The sequence below is a fragment of the Conger conger genome, chromosome 8, assembly GCF_963514075.1.
Source record: "Conger conger chromosome 8, fConCon1.1, whole genome shotgun sequence".
In the NCBI taxonomy this organism is placed as follows: Eukaryota; Metazoa; Chordata; class Actinopteri; order Anguilliformes; family Congridae; genus Conger; species Conger conger.
The window spans coordinates 46,510,376-46,537,616 of record NC_083767.1 but is presented as its reverse complement, the minus strand read 5'-3'; the positions used below and the strand labels follow the sequence as shown (position 1 = coordinate 46,537,616).

The following is a 27,241-nucleotide window of genomic DNA, read 5'->3' as shown; positions in this document are numbered from 1 at the left end:
CTCTCATTTATTTTGCACGCTCCCTTATCCTACAGTAAAATATGCAAGACCTTTAAACTTACAATGAACATGCAATTTTTCCATGCTTCACTGGTAATGTATTATGCATCCAGAAGACATAATGGGCTGCAAACCATGGAGGTAAATGTATTATGGTGCATACTGCCACATACAATGAGATGGCTAGGCCCAACATTCGCCATAATGCATTTTACCTTTGAAATTCTGCCATTTGAATAGACACTAAATCCTGCTTAAACTGCTGTCCTTATAACCTTCAAGCAATGAGTTTGGCAGTGTTACCCCCTTTCCACATTTTGGATCACCTGCCTCAGTGGCCATCTTGTGTTGATTTTTCCTGGTCTGATGCTCATGCAACTTTAAAATTGTATTTTCAAACTGGTTCAGAATGTTACCTCCTTGACATACTTCCCATGAAACGCACAGGATCACTCATATAAACTGCAATCTTGGCAAGAAAATGCTGTGGGTGTGATGCTCTTTTTGAATTGTGAATCAGACTTTGTTTTGGGAGGCTTCATTTTTTAACAGGGCTTGGAAGCCTCTGAACTAGTTTATCTAGTTTTCTTATTTAATCTTTCGAAATATCATCCATTTTGGCTCGCTCATCGGCCAATGGCAAATACGGCAAACAAAGAGATGTCAGTCAACATTGGTCGGGCAATATATGAGCTGACCTGTGGAGTCACGCGCACCTCAAACCCCCAAACAAAAATGTCAGAAGAACACATGAGCTGACAACAGAAGACCGGTCCTTTAATGGGCAAGTCCTACCACACATAAGGTTCACACAACCACTCACTGCGATTCATGCCCAAACGTATTCCACTGGCCTTTTCCCACTGGCCTTTTGCCCACAATAAGTCAAAACAAATATAACAAATGCACATACACATTTTTATTTTTGCACTATGTATTCCTAATGACTCGTTTGCTCTTTCAACTGACCTAATTCTATCACTTGTAGTGATAACTCCTCCTATACTGTAATTTTCATACATATCATTTCCACTTTTTTGTAGGTACTCTTGATGTACTCTTCAAGGGTTCAAGTTATATCTATGTGATCACTCTAGGACTCGGAACTGTACTTCCCTCTTGGGTCCTCAACACACTTTTCCCTGTGTTTGATTTGCACTTTATTGTGCGTCGCTCTGGATAAGAGCGCCTGGTAAATGACTGTAATGTAATATAATGTAATGTAAAATGTTCACTGTTAAATTGACTCTTGCAGCGCATGTAGTCCCTATTAGACTCATGTAGGCTCTTCAGTTAAATTAACCCAGCACATTTCACTATGTGCCACACTGAAACGGCTATTCACACAAGACTGTGGACACTAAAGCTATTGGGAGTACAAAGCACACACATAATTTCAGCCACAATGATGATCAGCCGATTTGCATTCATACACTGAAGATGGCTGTCACGTTCTCCGGTATCTTTATGTTTCATCAGCCTGGAGCACTGCTCGTGCAGCATTTCCACATCTGTCTTCCATAGGGCTTTATGCTGGGGGACTGTGAATGCATAGCACTGGTGAATGAGCCGTACGTCTGTAAATCACATAAGCCACTGCACCAGCATGTTAGCTGCAGTTGTGCTATCAGCAGCATGGATGCTAACAATCCCTCCCTAGGACAGCACTTTTCCTTACTTACTGAAATGCTACATTCTTTATTTGTTTAGCAGACTCTTTATCTCAGATGACTGGCACAGCTTATGATTTTATACATATGACCTAATTTCTCATGAGATAAAATTGACTGAAATTTAAGTTAAGCACCCTGCTCGAGCATTTCACCACAGAATCTCAAAGGGGAATTAAACCCTTCTATTGTCATTACTGAAGTCTTGTAGCTTTAGCAGTATTTTCTGCTACCACGCTTGCAACGTCTACTTCTCAACCTAACATCTTGACTAACACCGGGGTTAAAACATTGGTTGCCCTTTATTTGCCTACAAACAAATTTGGTTTCTTTTGAAACAAACAGAGTTTTTTAATTTAACCTTTCTTTTCTTAATTTGCTCTGATGAAGAATATTCTTATTTTTTTGTTAATTGTGAGTCAAAGACAGACAAAGTTAGACTGAACCATGGCCTACACAGAATGCATCAGCCTCAAGAAAATTAAAACTAATATTTAAAATAATTTTGGTGGGTGTTAAGCTTGTAGAGGAAAAAAGCTGTCACTTGCATTTGACTGTAAGTTAGACCAGAGCAAAATACTGATTAAACTCAATTCATGGCGTGATAATGTTATTCCTATACCCTTGAATTGAACATAAAAACAAACAACTGTCTTAAGGGTACATTCAGTCGAACCTCCACAGCACCTGACCTTTAATCAAAGAACGTAAGCAGGTTCACACATTTTCCAATTAACTACACATTAGCCTGACGTCTGTAGTTAGTGGTATTAGCAGAATGTGTAAGTATAAAAAATGTAGCAATAGCTTAGAATTACTGTGAAGTGCACAATGCCATAGCAATGATATTGCATGCCCTAACTGGACCCAAGAAAATCAAACCCCAATCTTGAACCCCTCACAAAAGTCCCTCCTCTCTCTCCTGACTCTCGAAATCAATTAAAAATTTCAACTTTGACTTCAATCTTTTTTTTTCCAATACAAACATACTTCCCCCAACAGATTTCATGATCACTTAACTTGCCATACTGTGTTTGTGTAGATTAGCACAAACCTTGAATGACTGAATCCATGAGTGAGCTTCTGTCACAAGCCTGGGGGCCTGATTCCCTGCCAAAGTCAACTGGCTATGTGCTGAGATACAGCACACAACACATATATGCCTTCAGCCAATGTATGTACACTGCATGACAATATTTGGTTTTAGTATCAGACACATATTTCACCATTTGTCCACTCAACTGCAGTGATTTGCTTTGCCCATTATTCTGACACAGATATTCCTCCACTGCTACATAGCTTTACTATTTAAACACTAATACAGCTTACTCATGGGAATCACAATGACATTACTGAAACATTTTAGTAAGCTGCTGTTCTATATTCTGCTTAAAACTGGTCCACATTTTGGAAAGCAAGTGGGAATTTGTATTGTGTTTGCACTTTGCCATAGTCAGCCGTGACCTTGGCCAGACAGGTGGAAAATAAATTACATCTGTCTATTTACAAAAAAAACCTTCCCACATGGACATTTGTAGACATGGCAACAATTATGTAACTGCAAGGCAACAATCAAACAACTGGATTGTACAAAACTCGTGGGAATTAGCTATTTAACTCTGATCACCATACACGTCCAACGAATGCAAAGCTACGAAGAAAGTCACATTTGGCAGTGATTTGAAAAAAAAAAATCTAGAAAGAGACAGGTAGAGTACTGAAGACTTGACTCGTGATACTGTTCTGCATGGCCTTTAAACGTTTGCGTGGGAAGAACATGTGAAGGTAAAGGAACCACACTTTAATTTGTTGAGAAACAAAGATTACTTCCATTTTGCTGCCAATGCCTATGGCATGGTTGGTTCTAGCTCGTCACAGTGGGCAGATATGTAATGCATTCACATGTTTGACGCTGTAGTAAAACGATTGAACAAATGCATAGATGGTATTATTCTCCTAACAAAGTTCTGAAATCCTCCGTCAAACATGGGCGAGCGAGCGAACGAACGCATTGGCATTCTCACCAGACAGCTTTGACTTGACAGCTCAGCTTCCTTTTCACCGCAAAACGGGGAATGTACATTTGGAGAGAGTGGATTAGCCATAGGCTGACCCGGATTTTAACACAAAGCGTCGAGTGTGTTAAAGTGACACGGCACGACGGTCATTCTCGCCCCTAACTCTACCACAGCACAGGAACAACAGCGGCCTTCTCAATGAACTTCCCTCTTCCGCGAACAAGCTTCGATTGTTCCCCCAAGACATGGCCTGCGCCATTAAGTTATAAAAATAACGTGTTTTAGTAGTCTCCAAAGAGTGTACGTTGTTTTAAGCGACGCCCTTGTTCTAAAAATAGAAAACGTAGCCTACCTTATTAAAATACTACGCGCCCCCCCCCTCAAGACAAAAAATCAAGCTTAACATTTTGATATACATATTAGCTTATCCATATATCAACATGTTAAATTGATTTCCACTTGATTATTGGCTTATGACTGTGTTTGTGTGTGTGTGTGAGAGAGAGAGAGAGAGAGAGAGAGAGAGAGAGAGAGAGAGAGAGAGAGAGATTTGGGGAAAAACATGCAATTGAAAAAAGATTTACAGGAGGATAAATATTTAAATGAAAATTTTCGCTTTATGTTTCAACATACTCAAATAATTAGTGTTTAATTTATTTTAATGATGTATGTAGCCTAGTCGTTTTATCGTTATTTTTCCAGTAAATGCTGTAGGCTTAGGTACTATTCAGACAATAGCAAAAGACAAAAATATGGACTTTGTTACCACTAACATGTACCAAAAGTTCAACTTGCTGTGAAAATGTAATGACATAACATAACTGTTGCACTTCCATAAGAAACCTTTAAATTGAATGATTACCCGCGTTTCCCTACATCGTGGATCCGTGGATGTTCGCGGTAGCCTACTTGATAAAATCCAGGGACAAATCTGACAATAGGAAATGTAGCTAATAACAAGAAAATAATTACAGTTTGACCCCGGCGTTGCCCTTCAGCAAGACTCTAGTGCCATCTATTGAAGAATGCCATGATAAATTATCTAATTTGTAAAACGTCTAATGTGACGTTTTTCTTCAACCGAACATTTCATTTTAATAAACTATTTTTATTTATTTTTACTTCTCTCTCAACGATTATTTTTAAACGAAAAGACTAACTGTTAAATCTCTACCTGATGGCATAAGACGCATTTCCTTAGATAATGAAGTGAATGACCTGTTGAAATGAATAAACACACTTCATTAATCAGGTGTTATCTTCTTTAGCGAAAAGTGGAGAGTATGGCATTCATGTTCAGTGTTCTTCGGCGATGGAATCAATATGAGATGCCCAAATAATCCTGGCGATAGGCTAATTCTGATGATTATGCATACTAGCGCAAAAGACGCAGTCCACGGCGATGTAATAAAATAACAGATAATTGCTTGTTAACATAAAACAATGGAATACGATGGCTGTGATGTAAACAAGAGATTCACAGAAGCATGTTGAATGCATTGAAAAAACAAAACAAAAAAAACAACCGAATAGCAGTTACCTTCTTTCATCAAGTGTGTGTGGATCAAAAAAATTACAAAACAGCAGACTGCTGCTCCTGCGAAAGCCCACGCGACTCGGAGAATCTGCATCGTTGAGAGACTCGGAACACCCGGGCAGCGGAGCCCGTGATCCTCAGAAAACAGGCAAATCCATTCTGCGCCCTTGCGTCGACGTCTTAACAGCGACAACAAAAAATACTAAAAACGAGATGCAAAATCCTTTCGTATTCACGGAACGAAAAAAGGTCGTCAGAACATAAACAATCCATACATGGCAATGTTCCTGACCGTTTCAATCGACCTAACGCTGTTATCAGTACTTAAATTAAATAAAAGTGGAAACTTCTCTGTAACATTTTGTTCAATTCTACTCCCCGTCGTCCTGGTGACTTCTTAGCGTCAGTCAAAGTGATGGAATTTCTAGCGGTCACTTCTCAGTCATCTGCTTGTAGCTGTAACCGCAGATCGCAGCTCCTGTTCTTTGAGCTGCAAGCACAGTGACTCGGCGCGCTGATCAACACTCTCTTCGGTGCATATTATGCATACATCGGGCGTAAAACTGGGTCCGACTGCACCATCACGTCTCTTTCCAGCATTTTTTCTAACAAAAAAACTGTTTCATGTCGCTATTTTCCGCATGGGGTATCTCATCAATTACGCATTGCATTTTGTGCATGCTGCTACATCAATACCCTTAGTTTCACCGCTCACCCCCTTGATAGATCCTTGCAGACTCCTTCCCATTGAATGTTTTCCCTCGAAAATCCCTTTTCTTCAGGCATTTTATAAGTCAAGACGACATAGTGGGATGAGAGTTTAACTATCTAATCGCTGGATCTCGTCTCATGTCTTCATGCAGCATGTAGGCTGTCGTTTTTCAGAATTAAGAATTAAGCCTGCAGGAACTTGTAATCAATGTTCAGCCTGTATCGGCGCCACAAGCCCCGGTCCCAGTTATGTGCCAGCTCCTAGAGGCTTGCCCCTGTTCTTTAAAAAGCTGCAGATACAGACGCGACTTTCACTCCGCGATACTGGTGACGTCATGGCTCTTCAAAATGTGCCTCTCCAGGCGACTCGAGAAACCGTGGCGATTGAGAACCGGAGGGTAATTGTTTCAAAGAATTAGGCCTACCTAAATCAAACGGCTTATGTCACCCACATGCTTTCTTCAATTCTTTCCTTACGTATATATAAAATGCAGCTGGTGTTTTATTTTATTTTGTCAACTTCAACACTCATTTAAGCACAGTACCCACGTGTATTGCTTAAATATCAGTAACACATGCAATTATGACATTATGTAAGCTATACCAGGTACACACACATGCAAAAGGTGTCATCTTTAGTCTTACAGTTAAGCTATTTTAATGTTTGTACTTTGTACTCTGTAGTATTAATCAAATACATTAATCTAAATAAATCATACATATAACACACTACTCTTCTCCAAGCTTGCACATTCACAACCAAAGCATGCACGATGTGCCCACACACACATACACACACACTCACACACAACTTTGCGTACATACAACAGACATCCAGACTCACATGTACATATGAATCATGCATGCATTGCACTATTCACACAATTGCATGGGATGCTAACACACATTCACACATTTCAGTTATAAGTCTGCTGGTGTCAAGTATTGCTGTTGCATGTTATCATAAGCAAAACGACTATAAAGGCAACAAATAATGCTTTGTGGTTTTGATATGTGGTTAAAATGTAAAACATAAAAAGGTGCAACAAGAACCATGTGATAACATTATTTGTTTCATGTAATGGTGTTTAAGGCAGTTAAAACAGGTAACCAGTCTTGAAAAGGAACATATTTGGTTCAAGATATCAATTTGAGTGAAGGACCAGTGTGCTCTAAAATAGTAATCTAGGAACAATAGCGGCCTACTCACTGAACCTCCCCCTGTTTTTTCATCAACAAACATTGATTGTTAAGCCCTCCCCAAGAGAACCAACCAACTGTATGTAATTATGTTATGAATGAAATAATCTGTAGCAGTAACAGCATTCAATTCACATACGTTCTGAATTTCAAAGCTAATCAAGGTAAAATAATGCATTCTTTTACCTTAATTACTACGATTAAATACTTACTCCATCCACAAGTAATTGAATCAATGGAATCACTAAGACTCTGTTTACTAATTATTCAAGAGGAAAGAAACAAAACAAAAGCATATGAAGGGTCATTTTGTACTGTCCCGGGATGCCCTCAAATTAATATTGCAGAACAAAACTGGTTAATTTTCTGACAAATACTATACTGTTCTAGTCCACTGCTGGCTGACTGCTCTGGACTAGCAGAGTCCACCTGTAGGATGGGGTGATGGGTCTGCAGAGATGAAAGTTGGTGATTTGTTCTTTGGACCATGAAGTGACCACTGTGTTTGGGTGGGAGGGAAAAACAACTAACTTATGGTCCAAGCTGGCTGGCTGGTAGGTAGCGGCTACCTAGCATGAAGAAGCAACAGCTCATCAGATGCAGCTCATGGAGTTTTGGTGTTCAGCAATACTCATTTGACCATCCTGAGGCAATACGAAATGACCCTCTGTGCATTTTCTGTATTTCCTCATGATTCACCATTGAGGTAATCGAAAGCCAGCCATCTAGCAATAGGAATACTTTTAACACCCAAGATGAATCCTACCAGTGACATCACAACCTAGCGTGTTCTAAGATGGTGGTGCCATTGTGCAAAAAAAAAGCCAACTTTATTATTATTTTCTATCAAATCTGGGTTGATTTCAGATTTGAATGCAGGGCCATAACTTATCTTGGGCGCAAAGCAAACAAACCAGAGCCACGTGCTTCTGTTTCCCTTCATGTCATTACTTCTCAGAGAATGAGCAAGTTTTGGTGACCTGCTGTCCAAGGTGTTAATTACGAGCTGACTGAGGCTTAAAATATCTTTTAATTCTGCCCTCACAGACCATATAAGAAAATCACAAATCTGTAGCAAAGCATGGCTAACGATGGTCATGAATATCGTTCAGAAGTTATCTTAAAATAGAGTAATAATATATCACTGACAGGGAAGGATTGACAACACAGCTTCAGCCAAGCCAAACTATTTAAGTGGTTTCCATCATTCATTGGGTGCAGCCAATTGTATTAATTATCAGTGCTGAGGAGTGTTTACTGTGGTAGTAGGCCATGTTTCATTCATCTGCCACTGCAGAACCACCGCCTCAGAACCTCTCCACTCCGCGATCCATCAACGAAAAGGGCAGCAATTAACGGTGATCTGTCCAGGACGTGTCCAAGAGAGGCAGGAAGAACACGCAGATCACGTTAAATATTGCAAAGCCAGGGTGCCATTAAGCAGTTCCGCTTTGTTATTTATGGATGCCGGCCTGCAAAAGGTAACATCTCACACATTCGTACTGGTGCTGGCATTCACGGTTTTTGGAGTGTCGAGGAACTAGGCGAATGCGGGAACAAAATGGATGCCAAACTCCTCTTCCTTTTCAACAGCAAAATGCACTGCTGAGGTACTGATTTTTTTTCAGCCTTTTCAACTCCAAGCCCAGTACTCTGTCACCCAACAGAGATTAAACCCTAGCACAAGTCATTTGCCCTTCACCATGCAGAGTCCATTTTAAAGATGCCTGTGATTCATCACCCCCAGCAGTTACTCCTCTCATTCATTATTGAGCTGTGAACTCAAGGAAGACCAACCAAGAATCAAATGAACTCTGCTGCAGTAACACAGAGTAACAAAGCACTGTACTTACTCCACAAAGTGTAGATCAGAATCAAACATTCTAACAAGAGCAGTTATGGCTGGTGACTTCAAAACCAGATGGACATATTGTGTACTATCACTCTCAAGAACAGCAGTCTTGAAATAAGGTAATTTGAGCCAATGATTGAGATAAGTTTTTTATCCACCCTCTTCATGGCATTCTCACATTCTCATCAATACTACAGCGCAGAGTGAAATACTCACACAAACTGAAATATATTTACAGAGTTCACTAATGTGAGAGATGGCACCCTCTAAAAAAACAGTTCTAGACAGTTCTGGTTTTCTGATATTTGACCTGGGTCTTCAGTTCAGTGAGTTAACTGTATCTCTTAAAGCGGTTAGACAGTAATAGTCATACTTCCCACAATCCAACAGCAAACATACCCCTGTTACAATAGCACAATGATCTATCTGTAAGACGATGTAAATAATTGTTTTTAAATAATAAATGAATAAGTAAAATGCAGCTTTAAAAATAGTGTAGGTCAGATCTTCAATAGACTAGCAAGTGCAACACCATTTTCCCTTGCACTTCATAGTCCTGGGCATTGAACCAGAATTGTTTTAGAAACAAATCTGCACATAGTGGGTCCTAGGGAAGCTATGATTGTAGTCTGTCACCATTTCCAAATCTGTTTTTAAAACATTATTTGACTTGTTCACAGATGTGAAGAACATTAATTTGTCTCTAGTTTTTGCCTTTGTTTATTTTTCATCTGATAATATGCCTCCATGCTTGGATTATTAGTATAATCTTATATATAAGTATAAGAAGAAGAAGAAGAAGAAGAAGAAGAATGATGATGGTGAACTAGAACTAGGAATAGATGTTCTTGTATTTGAGGGACAGGGTGTGCATATGAGATATTTACTCTTCATGGCATGCATAGCAATTTCTGAAATAATGCAGCGTAAGAGGATAACTCATCCCTCAATAGACATTAGAAGTGTCTAATTAAGAACAATGAAGAGCTTGTTAAAATGTAGGGGCTGCAGTTGTGGTTGGAAAGAACACCAGCGCTCACTGGGGACCCTCTAAGTGAGTTTGAAAACTCCTGATCTATAAGGCTACCACAATATACATCATTTAATGCACAAGGCTTTTACCGGCTTTTCCAGCTCTATTAGCTGAAAAGCAATGCAAAGAGAGATATGGCCAGCAACATGCAAGGTAAACCTTCAACAGGACTGTGTGATTTGATTTGGCTTCACTTGATTAAAGATTCCTTCATTTCATCCATGATTTAATGTTTCTATGGAAACAGCACATAGAAGTTCACAATGTCCTCCAGTAATATGCACATTGAGCATTTTCATATACAGTGTAAGATTTCACCATTTCACAGCATTACTATACATATTTGACTGGTCTACGGTATGGAAGACATTTTTCAGTGAGACTGAAAAAGCACTTCAGCTTTTAAGTCTTCCCATGCTGAAATAGCATACAAGGGATATGTGCACTCCATTTTAGTCCCTGAAATGAGGATAAACAATGTTTTAGAATGAATTATTACATCAAACAATTAAATATAATCATATTTATTTTAAATGGCAACACTGTCCCACTATCAACATTTGTCCTTAATTCTTACTTCTTACAAAATGCAAAGATTGAGTTGATGAATGCACTGAAAATCTGAGCATTTTCACTGGCTGCCACGTATTAGAAAGGATAAGTGTTCACAGGATTTGCTGTTCTGTCTGTTTGGCATTGAACATTCACTACAGCCCTCTGGGCTTATTAACCATTCAGCAAATTATTTGCTAACACAACACTTGCTGACAATAAAACAGAATTGACTGTCATTTTTTTCAGTATGTTTTTTTAATCAGAAACAAATTACCAAGACATCTGAGGCACATGCTGCAGTCTTAATTCTACAATTTACTTCATATTACCGCAAATGTAACTAACTAAATATGATGTCATACATGTTTTCCCATTTGGACTGGGGTAACTAATTATGAAAATTATGCTTTTAAAGAATGATTTTGAAAAATATACCAAGCTTATATAATAATGTTTGTGACAACACTGTCAACAATCCAAACACTTGATCTCATACCAAGAGCATAATAATGCTGGGTTTACTAGCTTAAAACTGGGAACATTAAATTGCTCCAAGCTTTTAAGAGATGACTGTTTTTTTTTTTTCATACACAAGGAAGAAATAATGGCAAATAATAAAAATAAGCCAAAAGTAAAACATTATTATTCAAGAGCACGTGAAAAATGAAGCTCAAATATATCCAATAGGAAAAATACATTAATTCACTCTCTAAAAAGAGACTGTTCAGTTAATAATACCGAGAAAACTGCAGGGAAATGGATAATGATGACAATATGCTAATACTGACTCTAGTCACGTAGTCATAGAATGCATGTATTTTAAAATCACTTCCAGTTAAACTTTGTGTGAACAATCGCTGATTCAATGATGAAATAAAAATAAAAGCTACTCAAACTCTGTTCCAGAATATTTTCTGTATCTTGCCAACATGTTATGGTCTGCTTCATTTTAAAGCACTGAGAAATGCCATAAATCAAATTCTCACTTTTGAATTGAGAGGCCAGGATAGCACTTGGTCAAGACTTTCATCTGATGCCCTGGTTTTAGGTAATCCTTAGGTAATTAAATCAGTCAAGCCCCAGAAAGCTCATTATCCAGATATGATCCTTTGATCTTCAAAACCTTTTATTTGGATTCTGTGTCATCATGTTTATTTAATTTTCAAGCTTTTCATTCTTCCATTATTATTATTATTATTATTATTATTATTATTATTATTCTTCTTATTATTATTATTATAATTATTATAATTATTATTATTATTATTATTATTATTAAATGCATTATACTGTAAGTATCTAGCAAAGGGATGCCAATTTAAAGTGGTCTCTTCCTTTAATCTTTTTTATAAAAGGTTAGAAAATGAATTGGGGCTACTCAACTAAATTCTAGTTGTGACACTAAAAACCTCATTATAGGCTACAGTATTTGTAATTCTTCTCTCTAATTAATATACTATAAGAAATAATGTTGCTTTAACAGGGTTATATTTACCAAATTATGTAGATATATTTGGGGCGAAAGGCAGGAATACGCCCTGGACAGGTCGCCAGTCCCTGTAGACCAAAGCTGGTAATATATCATTAGTGATTTATACAAGTTTATATAGGTTTATATCTGCGGTATGGGTCTGACTCATGTTTAAAAATTGTGATTTTCAAAGGTCTATAAGTTACTTCCATATATCCATCTGTTCCTTATCTATACTCGCTTTTCCAATTCAGGGTGAAATTGAGCCTATCCCAGCATGCATTAGTCACGAAGCAGGAACAAACCCTGGACAGGGCACAAGTCCATCACAAGGTGAACATGCACACGCACACGCACACGCACACGCACACACACACACAGTTTTCAAATCTGAATAATTCTCACATAAGTACAAATGCAGTAAAATCTTATCCTAATGGAAAACTCTAATTTATTTAATTTCAGGCAATCACTTTGCAATACAAAGGTCCGAAGAGTAAAGAGAATAATAATTTGTTCACACAGTTTTGTGCATTGTTTTAAGTAAAATGGCATCCATTTTGTCATGAGTTGATTGCATGGAACAGGTTATACTGTGTGTAATAGTTCAGCTTGTGCTGCTGGCAGCAGGCCTCTTACCAACCAGGATGAAGTGAGGAAGATTGACCAGGCGCTTCAGAGCCTGCTGTGCTTTGTCACAAAGATATAAACAACACATGAGCCAAACCCAGGCCCAAACACAGCACTGCACCTGAACAGGTACAATCACAATATCAATATATCTTTACAGCTACCAGTCAACTGTAATAAAAATAGACATGCCTTATCTTCTTGATAAAATCACAGTTGTGACCAGGAGAGATGTCAGAGAGAGAAAGAAAGAGTGTGAGAGAGAGATCTTCCTGTGGACTAAAGAGTGCTGTGTACGCGGAGCACAATTTGTGCCCTCTTGCTGTACAATGAGAGACCTTGTTGTGCATGCATGCACACGCATATGAGCACCCAGCATACAGCACACACACACCACTTAAAATCATTTTCATGATATTTCGCCATTACCATTTTCTACTATTGTAACTATTGTAGCCGAGGTAGGCTTTTTTTGCATTCATAATCTATTATCCATATTGTACATAGTTTTATTATGTAACCTCTGCTTTGGCAATACAAGGGCCTATATTTGCCGTGCCAATAAAGCACTCTGAATTTGAATTTCACAGAGAGACAGACAGAGAGAGAGGGGCTGAGAACAGCTGTGCGGTCCGTCTGTGCAGGGCTGGCCAGAGAAAGCATGGAAAAGCAATCGCACAATCTTCCACACAGCCAAACGGCACACCAAACCACAGACTCACAACAGAGAGGGCTGTCTCTCAGAACCACGGCCAGAGCTCATAATCAACTTCCTTCCCTATAACAATTACGCTTTATGTAATTCACTGTCATTCTTACCATAAATAAATCAGAATGGCAGGGTGAGTACAGACATTTCAATATTTAAGTTAGATGGTAAGTATGGAAATATCTATGGTAATTGCACTGGTGAAAGATAGGAAAATATCAGCTGAAATGGGATTGATATTTTGGGGATGGGTACATGGGGGGAGGTAAAAGTAGACAGTGATAATGACACTGCACAAGAATACAGTCATGACATAAATACAGTCATGTTACATAAATGCATCATAGCTTTGCCTGCTTGCAATACAGTGACTAAAGTGCAGAGGCATCAATTCATGACATGACGATTTCAGAGATAATAAAGAATCCAATATCACCAAAATTTGCTATCCTTAAACCAATAATCTATGCATGAGAACATGCAACATCCCCGCAGTGAGAAACACGGATTAAATGATTGAAATTTTTGCTGAGACACAAATGTGTCTGTGGAATGTAAAGTGGCATGTCTCCAGTGCTCACAGTCATGCGAGGGGAAGAACAAAGGAGGCTTCCAAAAAGAAGAACACGTTGGCAGGATAGCAACACGGTTTGAAGGGCACAGAGGACTGTTTCCAGGAAGAAGAAGAAAATCTGTTTATTCTACCATTAAAGCTTAACGTGCACATCTAACTTCCCGTTTAATCCCAGTTATCATTAAAAGCATTTAGGCATACTCTCCGTGCACAAAGTTAATGGCCCTTACAAGCCTCATTAATATAGTCTTGATCCAGCCAAACACTACCACCATTTTGAATATCTTGATAAACCACCACCTCATGTATATTTTGGAAGAGGAGGTGGTTCATTGGATTTTATTGTTTATTTGAAAGGGGTCATCCACAATGCCACATAATGGTCAGAGAGTGATATGTTATTAATATAGTATATCAATAATTTATATATGAATGCATGTATCATTTAAAGTATTGTTTTGAAGTATATTTAACTTATTTAGACATGGATGTGGACTGTAGGTCAAATGTACAATTTGGTAATTGTTTAAAATTGGCAGAACTCTGGATGTTCCTGTAGCTTAACTGTTTAAAACTGTTTAAAGAGTGCTCAAAAGGGAAATTCATGCAGACTGTCATCCTTTTGACACTGAAAATGAGAAAATGGGAGTGATTAACCGCAATGGGAAGAGGGTGCCTTTGGAAGCAAATTTGAATAATGTTCTTTTAATGTGCAATTTTAGGGGTATTTGAGGCTGGGCCCGTCGCTCCTGCTAGCTCCAGAACAGCGACATGATTGACAGCTGGTATTGCATTGGTATTGCTCCCATCACTCAGTTTCAATTCCTCTATAAACATGTAGCCTTCAATTTAACCTGTCAGGCTTTTACTGGGAGCGATAAGCCATCATGAGGAATACGTATATCTGGCAGTGGTACAGCAGTCCTTTAAGAAGAAACAGAAAACACACCTAAAATCCATCTGATAACAAGGTAATCTCCAGCAGCATATGTGCTATAGACATAATAGGTTGCAACTGCACACCCAGGTCCCCGTGCCATCTAATGACCTGGGCCATCCAGGACCTGTCCAGCCTCCCTCCTTGTTTATCTCCAAAAGAACACCCTGGGGGTAATATATATATATATTTTTTATTTTCCTGAATCCACAATCTTTCTCTGTCTACCTGTAAATAAATAAATCGATGTTTAAAATACTGAGGTCAGCTCCTGGGACCATTTCCCTCACAGACTGAGGTATACCGGCTGTAAATGGGAGGGAGTTCCATCAGGAACTCTGTTTTTATCATCAGGAACTCTGTTTTTATCATCAGGATTTGCAGGCCATCACCTTCATTTATAATGATCTAAGGCCTGTGGTTATTAATGGATGTATATCTACATATAATTACAATTACCTGGTCACCCATTCTTCCTGTTCTTGAAGGCCCTGGATTTCCCTTTCCAGCTTCCCTCCAGTATGCTGTGTCTGATAGTGGGCAGAAGAGGTTGGGCTCTTCCTTCCATATACCCTAAACTGTCACTATGGAAATGTCCTGCAGTGTGGTCTGATTGGTGGATTTTTATCACTGAGCAGGGTTAATAGCACGCACTGCTGAGCTGGAAATAGGTGGAGGGCAGACATTTTGTCTTTAAACTGATTGTCAGCCTAACTGGTTCCCGTCTACAGTCCTTGATTAACAGTAAAGCAATTAATTAGTTGAAGAATCAATGCCGCAAGGTAGGCTATAGCGAATTATGATTTAAGACATGGATAGTTGCTGCATTATTTTCCTTCACATTATGAGATATAATTGAGAGTAATTGTATACCTCTGCCTATATACATGTATTTTCTGAATTGAGAATATATTGTGAATAAGTGAACTTGTCATTCTCCACACCCACACCTGGAATATTGATGGTTTTACCATTTAACTGATCTTTCCAGATATGACAAAGATTAATGGTTTAAATTATCACAGAGAAGCTCAGATATTTAGAACTTTCTTTGCTAGTCTTGCATGCAGTGCTAAAAGCTAATATGTTAGGTAATTGAGTAATATATCTTGAAATGTGCATTATTTGTAATGATTAAATTGATTTCTTTCTCAATTTAACATTTTCTAATGAGATATAGAGAAAGGGAAGCAAAATAAATAAGATGCAACTAATATGTAACATATCTACTATTTTTATTTAGAAATACAACAAAACAAGCTTGCACCCCCATTCGATACTGGAAATAATCCAGGGCAGCTTCAAAGGACAACCGTGTGATTTAGGTTCTGGAATTTCTGAAGTGGATTGTGCATTGCTATTGTTACCTTGTTTCTTCCAGCTGCTCCTGCTAATACTGAGCCGGGTAAAAGCGTGTTAAAAATGTAAAATGGCACCCTGGATAAGGCCGTCTGCTATGGGAACTGATACATAATGTGACCAGAGACACAGCTGCATGCAGGTTCTGAAATAATGAGGCTGTTTGTCCAAAACAGCACAGGCCCACTTTGTCACGGAGATCCCTGCCCTGCTCAGCTCGTTTCTGTACCTGAGGTCTGCCGTGTGCCTACGTTCCTCAACAACCTGGACCGGAGGCCACATCGCTATGCAAGGTCTCTCCTCTCCTCCTCCTGCTACTTCTAAGCTGAAAAAGTACAGTCTTAAAGCAAAGTAGTTCATCTTTATTAGCAGTGTTTGGGTGAGGGACTGGAGTCAGCGTGACCATTCTGCAGTGCACCCTTACCCTACAACAGACTCAAGCTTTGGCATCAAAGAGAACTGTGGGAGAGAAAAAACAAAACTGCTCTCAACATTCCGGAAAGAATGATCTGCACGTATTGTGCATTCAGTAATCGCCTTACATTTTCAGCCATTAGCATACATTTGAATAAAACAGAGGGATGTAATCATAATCATTATATATGGTTGGCAACAGGACACAATCTTTTTAATCTATCATATTGTTTTTGATTAAAATTGGAAAAGATCTAGCAACTTAGCTACTGTGTGTTAAAAATGCTATACAGATACTGGAGTTTCTTATCATCTCAAATATTTCTCCAGTCAATGAGTCCTAGACAGCTTTCTCAAAAATACAGTTCTAGAAAAGCTTTGAACTGAAAGCAATAAATGAATGAAGACCCAAACTATTTTCTTAGATATTTTACCAGCTATAATACTTAAATACTGTTGCTGATCCACAAGGATCAGTAAATACCACATCTGTTCATCATTATTTGTTGATGAACATCATTATTTGTTTGTGTTTTTGTTTTCTAGGTATCATGGACATATGTTTTATTGTTTTTTGATGATCTTCCTCTCCCTTGAGACTTTGCTCTTATTTCTCTAATTTGCTGTAAGAATTGATGAGAGGAATTTTATGAGGTGTGTCTCAGCCTCATCAATTACAGTACGATGAATTAAAACGTCAGGGATAGTTTTGTGAATGACTAATTGCTCTCCTACTTGTTTTCCCAAAATACAACCAGGCAAATTGCAACCACTAAATTATACCCATGAAATTCTCTGACAGTTTGGTGTTACTGTTTATTTTTCAAGACGAATAAGCCGCTCTTACCAAATAAATTATTTTTGAGGTGTTGCAAATAGTCATGTGCCAGCATGAAAAAAGAAAAAAAAATGTTTGTGCACTACTGTGTATGAAACAGTGCATGGTCTATGTAAAACCGTGGGTAGGACAGTGTCTTGCCTTGTGTTGACTTGTATTCATCAGAACTCATGAGCGAAGAGTATGGCGACTTGAGGGGTGGTGATTGTTTGTATGACAGCAGATTACCGCAACCGGATTTACAGTGTGCAGCCTGGTCACCAGGGCTGAATGTCACAACATCAGGGTTGCCAAGGTCACCAATACACTCTGGCGTCTGTGGCTTCACCACCCACAGTAGGCTTTAAGGTAGCACAGGTGAATAGGGTAAATAATAATCCTTACCTAAAATCTAAATGACATTTTATATTTTAAGTGTGGACACAAATCAAACATTTTTTGTATTATGACTGATTTGGGCATAATACAAATAATTGATTTGGGCTTTGTATACTTGACAGGGCTGGTATAAAAGCAGCTAAATTAATTAACTATTTGAATCTGTTTCTGATCATCGTTTCATGAATTTGAATGAACTACAGCAGTTGTAGATTATAAAGATGATAATATCTCAAAATTGACATGTCCAGCCAAAACCACTCATTTCACCTGCAGCTATGATGTCTTCCCTAAACAGATTCATGATTCCCAGCAGTAATCCCTCACTCTGATAGTCATCTCCCTATGCGGTCGAAAGGCACACGTATGAGTTCCTGCCTTCTGGAACACACTCTTGGACCTGCATCCGGTGTCGTGAGCTTCATCTTTTACCTGCATAGCCTAATGTCACAGAAAGCTTTTGACACGGGGCCTTTTGAGCTCAGCAACCCGCAGCGATAATGCTCAGAGCCGCCTTATCGACACGCCGAGCGCTGATAAGTCAGACTTCTGAATCTGGAGCAGAATAGAAGCGGTTTGGGGACCATGGTTAATGTTTCACAGAGCTCTGTCAATTTACATATTCAGCAATAGACCCTTCCGGCTTCAAATATGCAACTCTGCACTTCTTTTTTTTAGGAATGTATTGATTTCCTTATTTATGAGCGATAATGTCTGAAAGGTAAACAAACCGTGGTGATGTGTAAATTGCCTTTTTAAAAGCGCATTTGTATGCAGATTCCCCCCCCGGCCCGCTGGCTGCAGCGGGACAAAGAGGCGGCTCCATCTGTGCTGAGAACACAGTTGCCTGGCAGCCGGCTCGCCTCAGCCGTACCGGCTAAGCCCGCAAACAAAAAAAACACAAAAATCCGCTCCATCCCAAAAAATGGTATTTGAGGATCAGAGGTGTGGCCCCGCTCCATCTGAGCCCCCCCGGGGCCTCCGGAGAGACGGCTGTCACCACGGCGACCCTGGCGGGAGGCGCGGGAGGCTCTTCCAGCGCACGGCGGATGATCCGCTCCGACAGGTGCGCCCTGTTGGCGGCCGGTGACGAGCGTGCGGCGGTTATGTGCCGTGAGTGGTGGGGAGCCTCACACCCCCGAAAATGATTGGAGGAGTCCCCCACAGGGGCGGAGAACGGAGAACCAGAGATGTGCCTCAGGCACCAAGCCCCCTTCTGCCTGGTAACTGGAATTACCCCAATAAAACACGCAGAACCTTGTAATTAATGTAAATCCACTTTCAATGACTAATTAGCTGCTTCTTTTTACAAACATATTTCCTTTTTGCCACATTTTCTTCCCTTTTTTATGGAGCATGCTTGCGTCTCCTGCAGGGAATCTGGGATTAGGTTATGGAGCTTCACGCCGCGTTAAGACGCAGACGTCTTATTTTTAAAAAGGGTGAGAACACATATTCAGCCGAAAGAGTGGATGTGCTGCACCCCACCCCGTTCTAAGGCCCACAGGAAATTAGAGGTCTCTGCAGAACTGGTGACTTTGCAGCAGTGGGCAGGGTGAAGACTGGCCAGCGGCCTAGAAAGGTAATCAATGAGAAATAACTCCCGCTATATCGCTCCTGCAAGCCTGCGAGAAGTGAGCTGATGGAACAGATGACAATCAAAAGCCCGGCCGGGGACTTTGATGAAGTTTCCGTGACAGATTCGGATGTGCTGAAGGATTCGATAAGAGTCCCAAGACCCTTCCCCCGCTCCAGCCACAAAGACTGCGCAATCAGGCCCATCTAATCCGGGGTGGATAGGGGGTAGAGGTGGGGGGAGGTGGGCCCAATCTTTAGAGAGAGTTTGGACAGCAGACAGGACACACAAAGCCGGCGCAGCCAGCAATGAGGTCAGCTTTCCCACGTGACACTAACTCCGTGCCATCGAGAGCAGGCGCGGCGCGGCCGCTCAGCATTCTGGGAGATCCAGCGTCTTCTCAATCAACGCGCTGTCAGTCGCATCCCGGGAGATTGACGCCGTCCTTTATCAGCGCAACGCCAGGTGCCTCCTGGGCCGGCCAATGAGAGGGCTCGCTGAGGGAGGGTTCCCTGACCCCCTCTCTGGCTCCTGCCAGCCCCTCTCTCCCTGGGGGCTGGAGCAGCCCGCCACATCAAAGAGCCACAGCCCCGCTCTGCCAGGCTCCCAGGGTAACATCCTGACAAACTGAAAACACTAATGGCAGCGACTGTAGGCAGCACTGTGGCTTTGCACAGTGTCCTCTCCTCATTACGGCACACGGGTGGGGACGAGTCAGAGAGGTTGCCGCGGACGCAGCCGAGAGACGGACATTTGTGCCGTTCAAAGCGTTGTTTTAAGTCTCTACATTTGTGAAGAAAACGTTTGAAATTATTTATTTATAGTGCAATGTTATTGGACCAATCCATGAATCTGTGGGAGACAGTGGCACACAGGAACAAGGTACTGTCTGAGGGGTTTTCTCTAACTAGGGAGTCGTTCACCTCATATGCTATTGGGGTTTTTTTTGTCCCTTCTGTTACTATGTAAAGCGTATTTGTGACAGTCTGTGGTGAAAAGCACTATACAAATAAAAGTGAATTGAAATGTAATTGAATAGCGGGTTCTATTCTCACAAGTTACTGGTTGATATTCCTAGGTGTGGTGCCATTGAACTGTTTTTAAACGTTTGTTCCCCTTTTCACCCCAATTTGGAAAGCTCAATCATATGTATTAGGGCTCATTGCTGAAGCTCAGACTGGCCTACTCTCTCCCCCAACGCTTGTGATAAAAGCCACACAAAAAAAATCAAAACCACATCCACCCAATACAATTAACACTAAGTAACTAGATGTTATTATTCTTGAATAAATATAACAATATTATTGTAATCTTATAATATTATATTAAATGGATATTACCCGTAATATTATTGATTAATCTTTCAACATACCTTAATTATTGAGCACTGTGTATATTTACTGGTGTGTCCTACCATACAGCTTCTTAGAAAATATTCAGCTCTACAAATGTGTAAAGTGATGCACTTTTAAATTCAGGTAAAAGAAACAGTCACCGTGTTTTTTGACACAGAGCCTTTTCTTAAATCTCCGTTCTCTTTTTGTTTGAGAAAAGGTTTTTTTTTTGGTGTCTGTAGCATTCTACAGAACCCCTTTGATACAAAATCAGATTGTTATTCCAAAGCTGACGCTGTCATGTGTCAAGTCTCAAAACACAAAAGCTTCCCTCATCTCCCGAGAATAACCTTACAGACGCTTTTTTTTCTTTACAATTTAACTCCAATGTCCTGAAATAACATGTGATGACATCCAAGCGTGACATTCTAATAAAGATCCTGTGATGTTTGTGCAAAGCAATGCATTAGTGTGAATTACAGCTGTCATCGACTGCACAACAGAAAAACTTTGAAGGTTGAGCCGTACTTTGAAAGACTCTGGGGCAAACATCGCCGTGTTCACGTCAGTTTTACATTGTTTGTACAACGTATTAAATCGAGTGCTTACGAATACACTTCCCAGCATGCAAGGGTGAACAGCCCATACTCAGATGAAAGATGCTTCGGAGAAATGTGACACAGTCGTTTGATATCAAACTTCCCGAAGCAAACTAATGAAGCAGCCAGAACAAGATAATTGACAGCAAGTCGATCACTCTGCACAATCCCCTCTTAACTTGTAAAAAAAATGACATGGATTTAACACGTCTGAGAGAACCAAAATCCACATCTTATCTTCCCAAATTGAGCACATAATAATATGTCCACCCACAGTCCAACAGAAGCAGGACCATGGTACAGTAGTTACATCAAACAAGTACTTTTCATTTTTAGTCAACACAGATGCTATCCACCAAAGTGTAATTACTTATTTTTCTGACCTCAAAATCATCTGCCAAAACATAAACAGTATCTTATTATGTATAGTATTGTAGAATTTGGAATAATGGAGATTCATTGCTAGTAAAACATAATTTTGCTACAGTAAAAATAGACTTTATAACCTGGTACACACCAAAATATCACCCACAGCAGAAAAAAGTTACTGCATAAGTAACAGAGAGACATTTTATGAATTTTACAGTTCACAAGTCAAATGTGAATGCATTTATTCATCAGAAGATGAATACCAGTTTATAAATATTGCTATGCAAAGCACAATGCCTCTCAGCCACTCTACCTTCCTCACAACACACACACTCACACGGGTACATGTATGCACACACCCAGGCACACACACACACGCACAATTCTTTGACAGCAGGTGATTTCTGCAATGGGAATTACAGCACATGTTTAAACTGCATGACTAGACACATTAGTCTTGGGGCACAGTGGGTGCCAGAAGCCGTGGAATATAATGCGTTTAAATGCGTGTGATTTATATAGAGCTCTGTAAACCGTTCAGAATTCAGAGAAAAAGAGGATTAGAGTGTGGCACTGAGCTCTGCCATGCTCAGGGGAAGAGCCTGCCTTAAGGATTGGGCGTCACTGTGTTTGAATGGAGTCCTTGTGGTAATACCGTTGGGTATAGCCGCAGTGGCACAGAGGGGCTGGGTGACACTGTGCGGATGTGGAGGCACTGTGGAGCTGTACTCCACACACACAGGGCAGGTCAGAGGCCATCAGCACAGTGTGTGGCTTACAGTATTCACTGTGTTTGGTGCACACCCACACACATGTGTATGCACAAACACACAAATACAAACATTCACACACACACACACACACACACGCACACTCACATACACATACACACACTCCTATGTATGCACAAACATACAAATACAAACATTCACACACAGACACACGCATGCACACACACACACACTCACATACACATACACACACACCTATGTATGCACAAACATACAAATACAAACATTCACACACACACACACACACACACATACACACTCACATACACATACACACACACCTATGTATGCACAAACATACAAATACAAACATTCACACACAGACACACGCACGCACACACACACACACACACAAACACGCACACACATGCACACACACCGCACGCACTCATGCACACACACACATACACAGGCACACACACACACACATACACACACACACCACGTAAATGGGAACACTCACAGTCACCCTTCCTTGTGTACACACTGGTAAAAGGAGGTTTAAGCTACTATCAAGGACAAAAGAACATCTGACTACTGAACATGCTGCCGGTATAGGCTGCCTGAATGCAGGGCTTTCAGCATCATAGACTCATGATAAAATAGAGACGGACTACAGCACTAAGATTAATTTCCCTCCCTTTGAGTGGGCCCTCTGCTTTGGGCTACATGCAAAGGGAAGAGTAATCTGGGATAGTAAATTGGGTGGAAAAAATAAGCATTCTAAATATAAAAGAGTGAACGGGATCCTGCAGAAAGGTCAGCTTTCTCAGATGCTGTAATTTGTTTTGAGGGTAATTGAGTCTGAAAAGCATGCAAACACACAATCTTGGCCATTACGCTTACGTAACCCTCTTGAAAGCATTTTAAAAAAATTAGTTCACTGTGGAAGATCCTCCAACAAGCCAAAGGAGCAATTTCTGTGCAGAGCATTATTCAGGGGATGCTAGACTCCGGTTTGGTAGTGCACACACGTTTAAATTTGGACTTGATGTTGTTTAGCGATGAAAGCAGGAGGGCTGCAATGGCTGGATGCGCAGCTACTACATACAGCTGTAAAGAGAAAAAAAATACAATTTCAGCCGGGCTGCAGGTCTGCAAATCACACTGCAAATCCTTGGCAAAATGGAAGCGTGGAGAGCTCTGTGCTGTGGATTACAGCTGCCGGTGTGCTGTTTACTGCCCGCGGACGAGCGCAGAGTGCATGCATTGTGAGCGCTTTTAAAGGCCTGGCTGTAGAATTGATATATATTTTCACTAACACCGCTCCCTGCTTTTCACTTTACCAGGGCCTCGCTGTAGAGGAAAAGCCTCCGTCGGTCCACACAGACCAAACGGTTTCTAAAAGCGCAGAGCAGGCCTTTAGTCTAGATGAATTATCACACGCATGCTGGTTTACCCTTGAACCAGCAGAGCCATGTTATGAGCACTGTTATACCCCCAAACATCTCTTCACAAAATACAACTAAATACTGAATTCTATGCAGAGGTGGTGAGAAAGAAACATTTCTCTCTCTCTCTCTCTTACTCTGAATGTTATATCAAATGACAACAGGGTCCACGGCTGGATTCAGTCAAAACTTTTCCTCAACACTGACGCAAAGGTGAATCTGAGTTTGATTTATTATCACTGATGGCTTCCCTCACACAACGACCACCAAAGAAAACCTAACAGGTGTTTACTTCTGCGTCAAAAATAAGAACAAATCAAACCAACCCACTCCCTGTTGGCCAGAAGTATGAGAATGCCGTTGAATCAGGTTGATATTCTATAAACCAGTCGATAGTCAGTCGATAAATACGAAACCCCTGTTTAAGCCCATCACCCAAGCACACAGGACCAGAGGTCTTTCTGAAAGCTCTCACACAATAAGCAGACGAGAAAACGCCATCAAACAGGCAACCCCCTCGTGCACGGCTTCCATTTTCAAGAGCGAAGGAGTCGTGACATCCCAGTTAAAACCTCAATCGCAGCGAGATGTGTATTATTTTCTAACGGACGTGAAGGGAAGCTGCTGCTCAGTTAGCGGGCTTGGAGAGCAGCAGCCGGGCGGGTAAGCGGTCTGTGCAGGAAGGCCAGTGATGTATAACCGGGACCTTGCATTTAATTAAGCCAGCCTCCTCCACTTCTCTGCAAGTGTGCATAATCATTTTATACATCGTGATATCATCTGCTTAATGCGCTATTTTACCATACAGTTAAACCTGGGTGATAAATCTCACAGCGCTTTCCTTTAATAGATGCAGGCGGAATAATGCGGGCATTAGATTAACAGTGGAGGTTTGATGCTGTGGAAATATATGGTACATTTATGGCACAGCACATTCCTGGTGGAATGCATATTCTGCCCACCCGTTTGTGCTTGCTTTGTTTTCTTTCTAATCATTTTCCAGGTTTTTCTATTACCGTTCTCCATTTTATATCCCATCATGCATCAGCACAATCCATCACGGTCCCACCAGAACACAAACATAGCACAATGTCAATAAACATCTATGGGATGAATATGAAAGCAATAACTCACAATGTACATGCTGGTGGTGGAAGGCAAGGTCGGGCATTTGAAGTGATTACAGTGCCTCTCCAAAACAAATACTTTAAAAGGATTGCAAAGAGTGTAATTGATACATGTACAGTACAATGCCTGGGGGAGTGATTTTCGGGTGAAAGGGTTAAAGACTGCTCACACTTCCACCTCAAGCAAAAGTGATTCTTTTTCAGTGGTTTTCTGGAAGGACGGAGATCTGGGCTTACCTGTTTATGGAAATGAGGACATTCTCAGAAACAAATGGCTGTCGTGCCTTTTGAAAAGGAGGATTGTCATTTCTTCTCCCTGCTGTTTATCTGCACAAAGCCCTTCTCATCATGTGCTGTTTTCCGTTTTTTATTATCATAAATGTACACAGCAGCTAGCACAGAATATACAATTCCCCCATCGTCATACACACAGAATACACTTAAAATATTCTGTGACAATACCAGAGGATTTGATAATTACCGTTTCAACATCTGTCCTCAGTGCAGACGGGGATTAAATGTGAATAAAAGTGATTTTTTTCAGAACTACTTCCCACTGCATAGCATTGATGACAGCAGATGTCAAAACATTTGCTTTGAGAATTAAGTCCTATTAATATTAATGAAAATAAGATCAAACAAATAATTTTACTTGATATACATAGGGATGTCACGCTATGAATAATGCAGTTATTGCCTGGGAGGTTAATGGCCACAGAATTGAGTATACTGAGATGTCTCTGTAATTTCTCCACAAATAAAAAATAATAATACAATAGTTAAATAAATACACTGAGCAAATGCTACTGTTTCACTGCTAAACTGTGTTCGGATGCATTACACTTAATGTGGATTTTAGACAAGTGAATCTGTCTTCATCTGTAGACTCATCAAGAATTGCAGGAATATTTGGAAATTACAATGATTACATTTCATAAACCATTCCATTAAACACATGCACACTAGCAAGGCCACAAAACTAAGGCCTATAACATTCAATTTTATTTGAAGACACTCCAAGACTCTGTTTGAAACATGATCTCTCCCACAGTGCATATTAAATATTATATGGCTGCTTATCGATTGCATAATAACTAGTTTTTTTTTCCAGCTATGAACTTCAAATATTCAGTAGCCCTAGGAAAACCTCAGACAGAATGGAAAGATGGCCAGAACCTCTGAAAAATTTCCATAATATCAAGAAGTTGCATTAATTTCTTCTGGCAAAGTCATAAAGCAGGTTTTAACAGGATTCTGGTTGTAGAGCCATAATGAATATTTCAACTCTGAAGTACCCCTCTTATAATTCACACTCTACTGTCAATGTTACAATGAAATACTTTATCACTGCTTTTGTAGAGACTGTTCATAAGAGACAGAGAGAGAGGGAGAGAGAGAGAGAGAGAGAGAGAGGGAGAGAGAAAGAGAGAGGGAAAGATTTTGCTTTCAAGAAGCTGCCAAGGAGGCTTAACAAACCCATGTTTCACATGTAGAAATGTATCAGCTTGAATTACACTGCTCCAGTTAAATAAATATCTTCAGGGTTTGTTTCCTGTCGCGTCCATCAGAGTGACTGCTTATGAGGCCCCCTGCCTCTCTCTCTCTCCCTCTCTCTCTCCATCTCTCTCTCTCACTCTCTCTCTCCATCTCTCTCTCCCCCTCTCTCTCCATCTCTCTCTCTCACTCTCTCTTCTCTCACTCTCTATCTCTCTCACTATATCTCTCTCTTCTCTCTCTCACTCTATCTCTCTCTATCTCTCTCTCTCCCTCTCTCTCCATCTCTCTCTCTCACTCTATCTCTCTCTCTATCTCTCTCTCTCCCTCTCTCTCTCTCTCTCACTATATCTCTCTCTTCTCTCTCTCACTCTATCTCTCTCTCCCTCTCTCTCCATCTCTCTCTCTCACTCTATCGCTCTCTCTCTATCTCTCTCTCTCTCTCCCTCTCTCTCATTTGCCAGGCATTGTGGCCTGCAGCAGACATTCTCACTGTGCCGACCAATACACCCACCATTTCTTCTGCCCGACTCACATTAAGAATCAGTCCTTATCTAAGCCTGCCATTACAGTCCTCCCCTTTCTCTATTCAAACGTGACCCTCTCCACAGGAAGCGGGGAAACCTTCTCCTTCCTCCTCACACAGAGGCTGCTGCGGACCCCGCAGGTCACCG

The 27,241-nt window shown here is 40.4% G+C and overlaps 1 protein-coding gene across 3 annotated transcripts in view; it reads right to left on the bottom strand.

Annotated features, from left to right (window-relative positions):
- tafa5a (TAFA chemokine like family member 5a) overlaps positions 1-27,241 on the bottom strand; it is a 100,544-nt gene that overhangs the window by 62,173 nt on the left and 11,130 nt on the right. The window contains exon 1 of one of the 3 annotated variants that reach the window (XR_009709401.1): positions 5,229-6,169. The exons of the other annotated variants lie outside the window; for them this stretch is intronic. The gene's annotated coding sequence lies outside the window, so the exon portion shown is untranslated. Of the gene's footprint in view, positions 1-5,228; positions 6,170-27,241 lie in introns of those variants that run through there. 3 annotated transcript variants of the gene reach the window in all.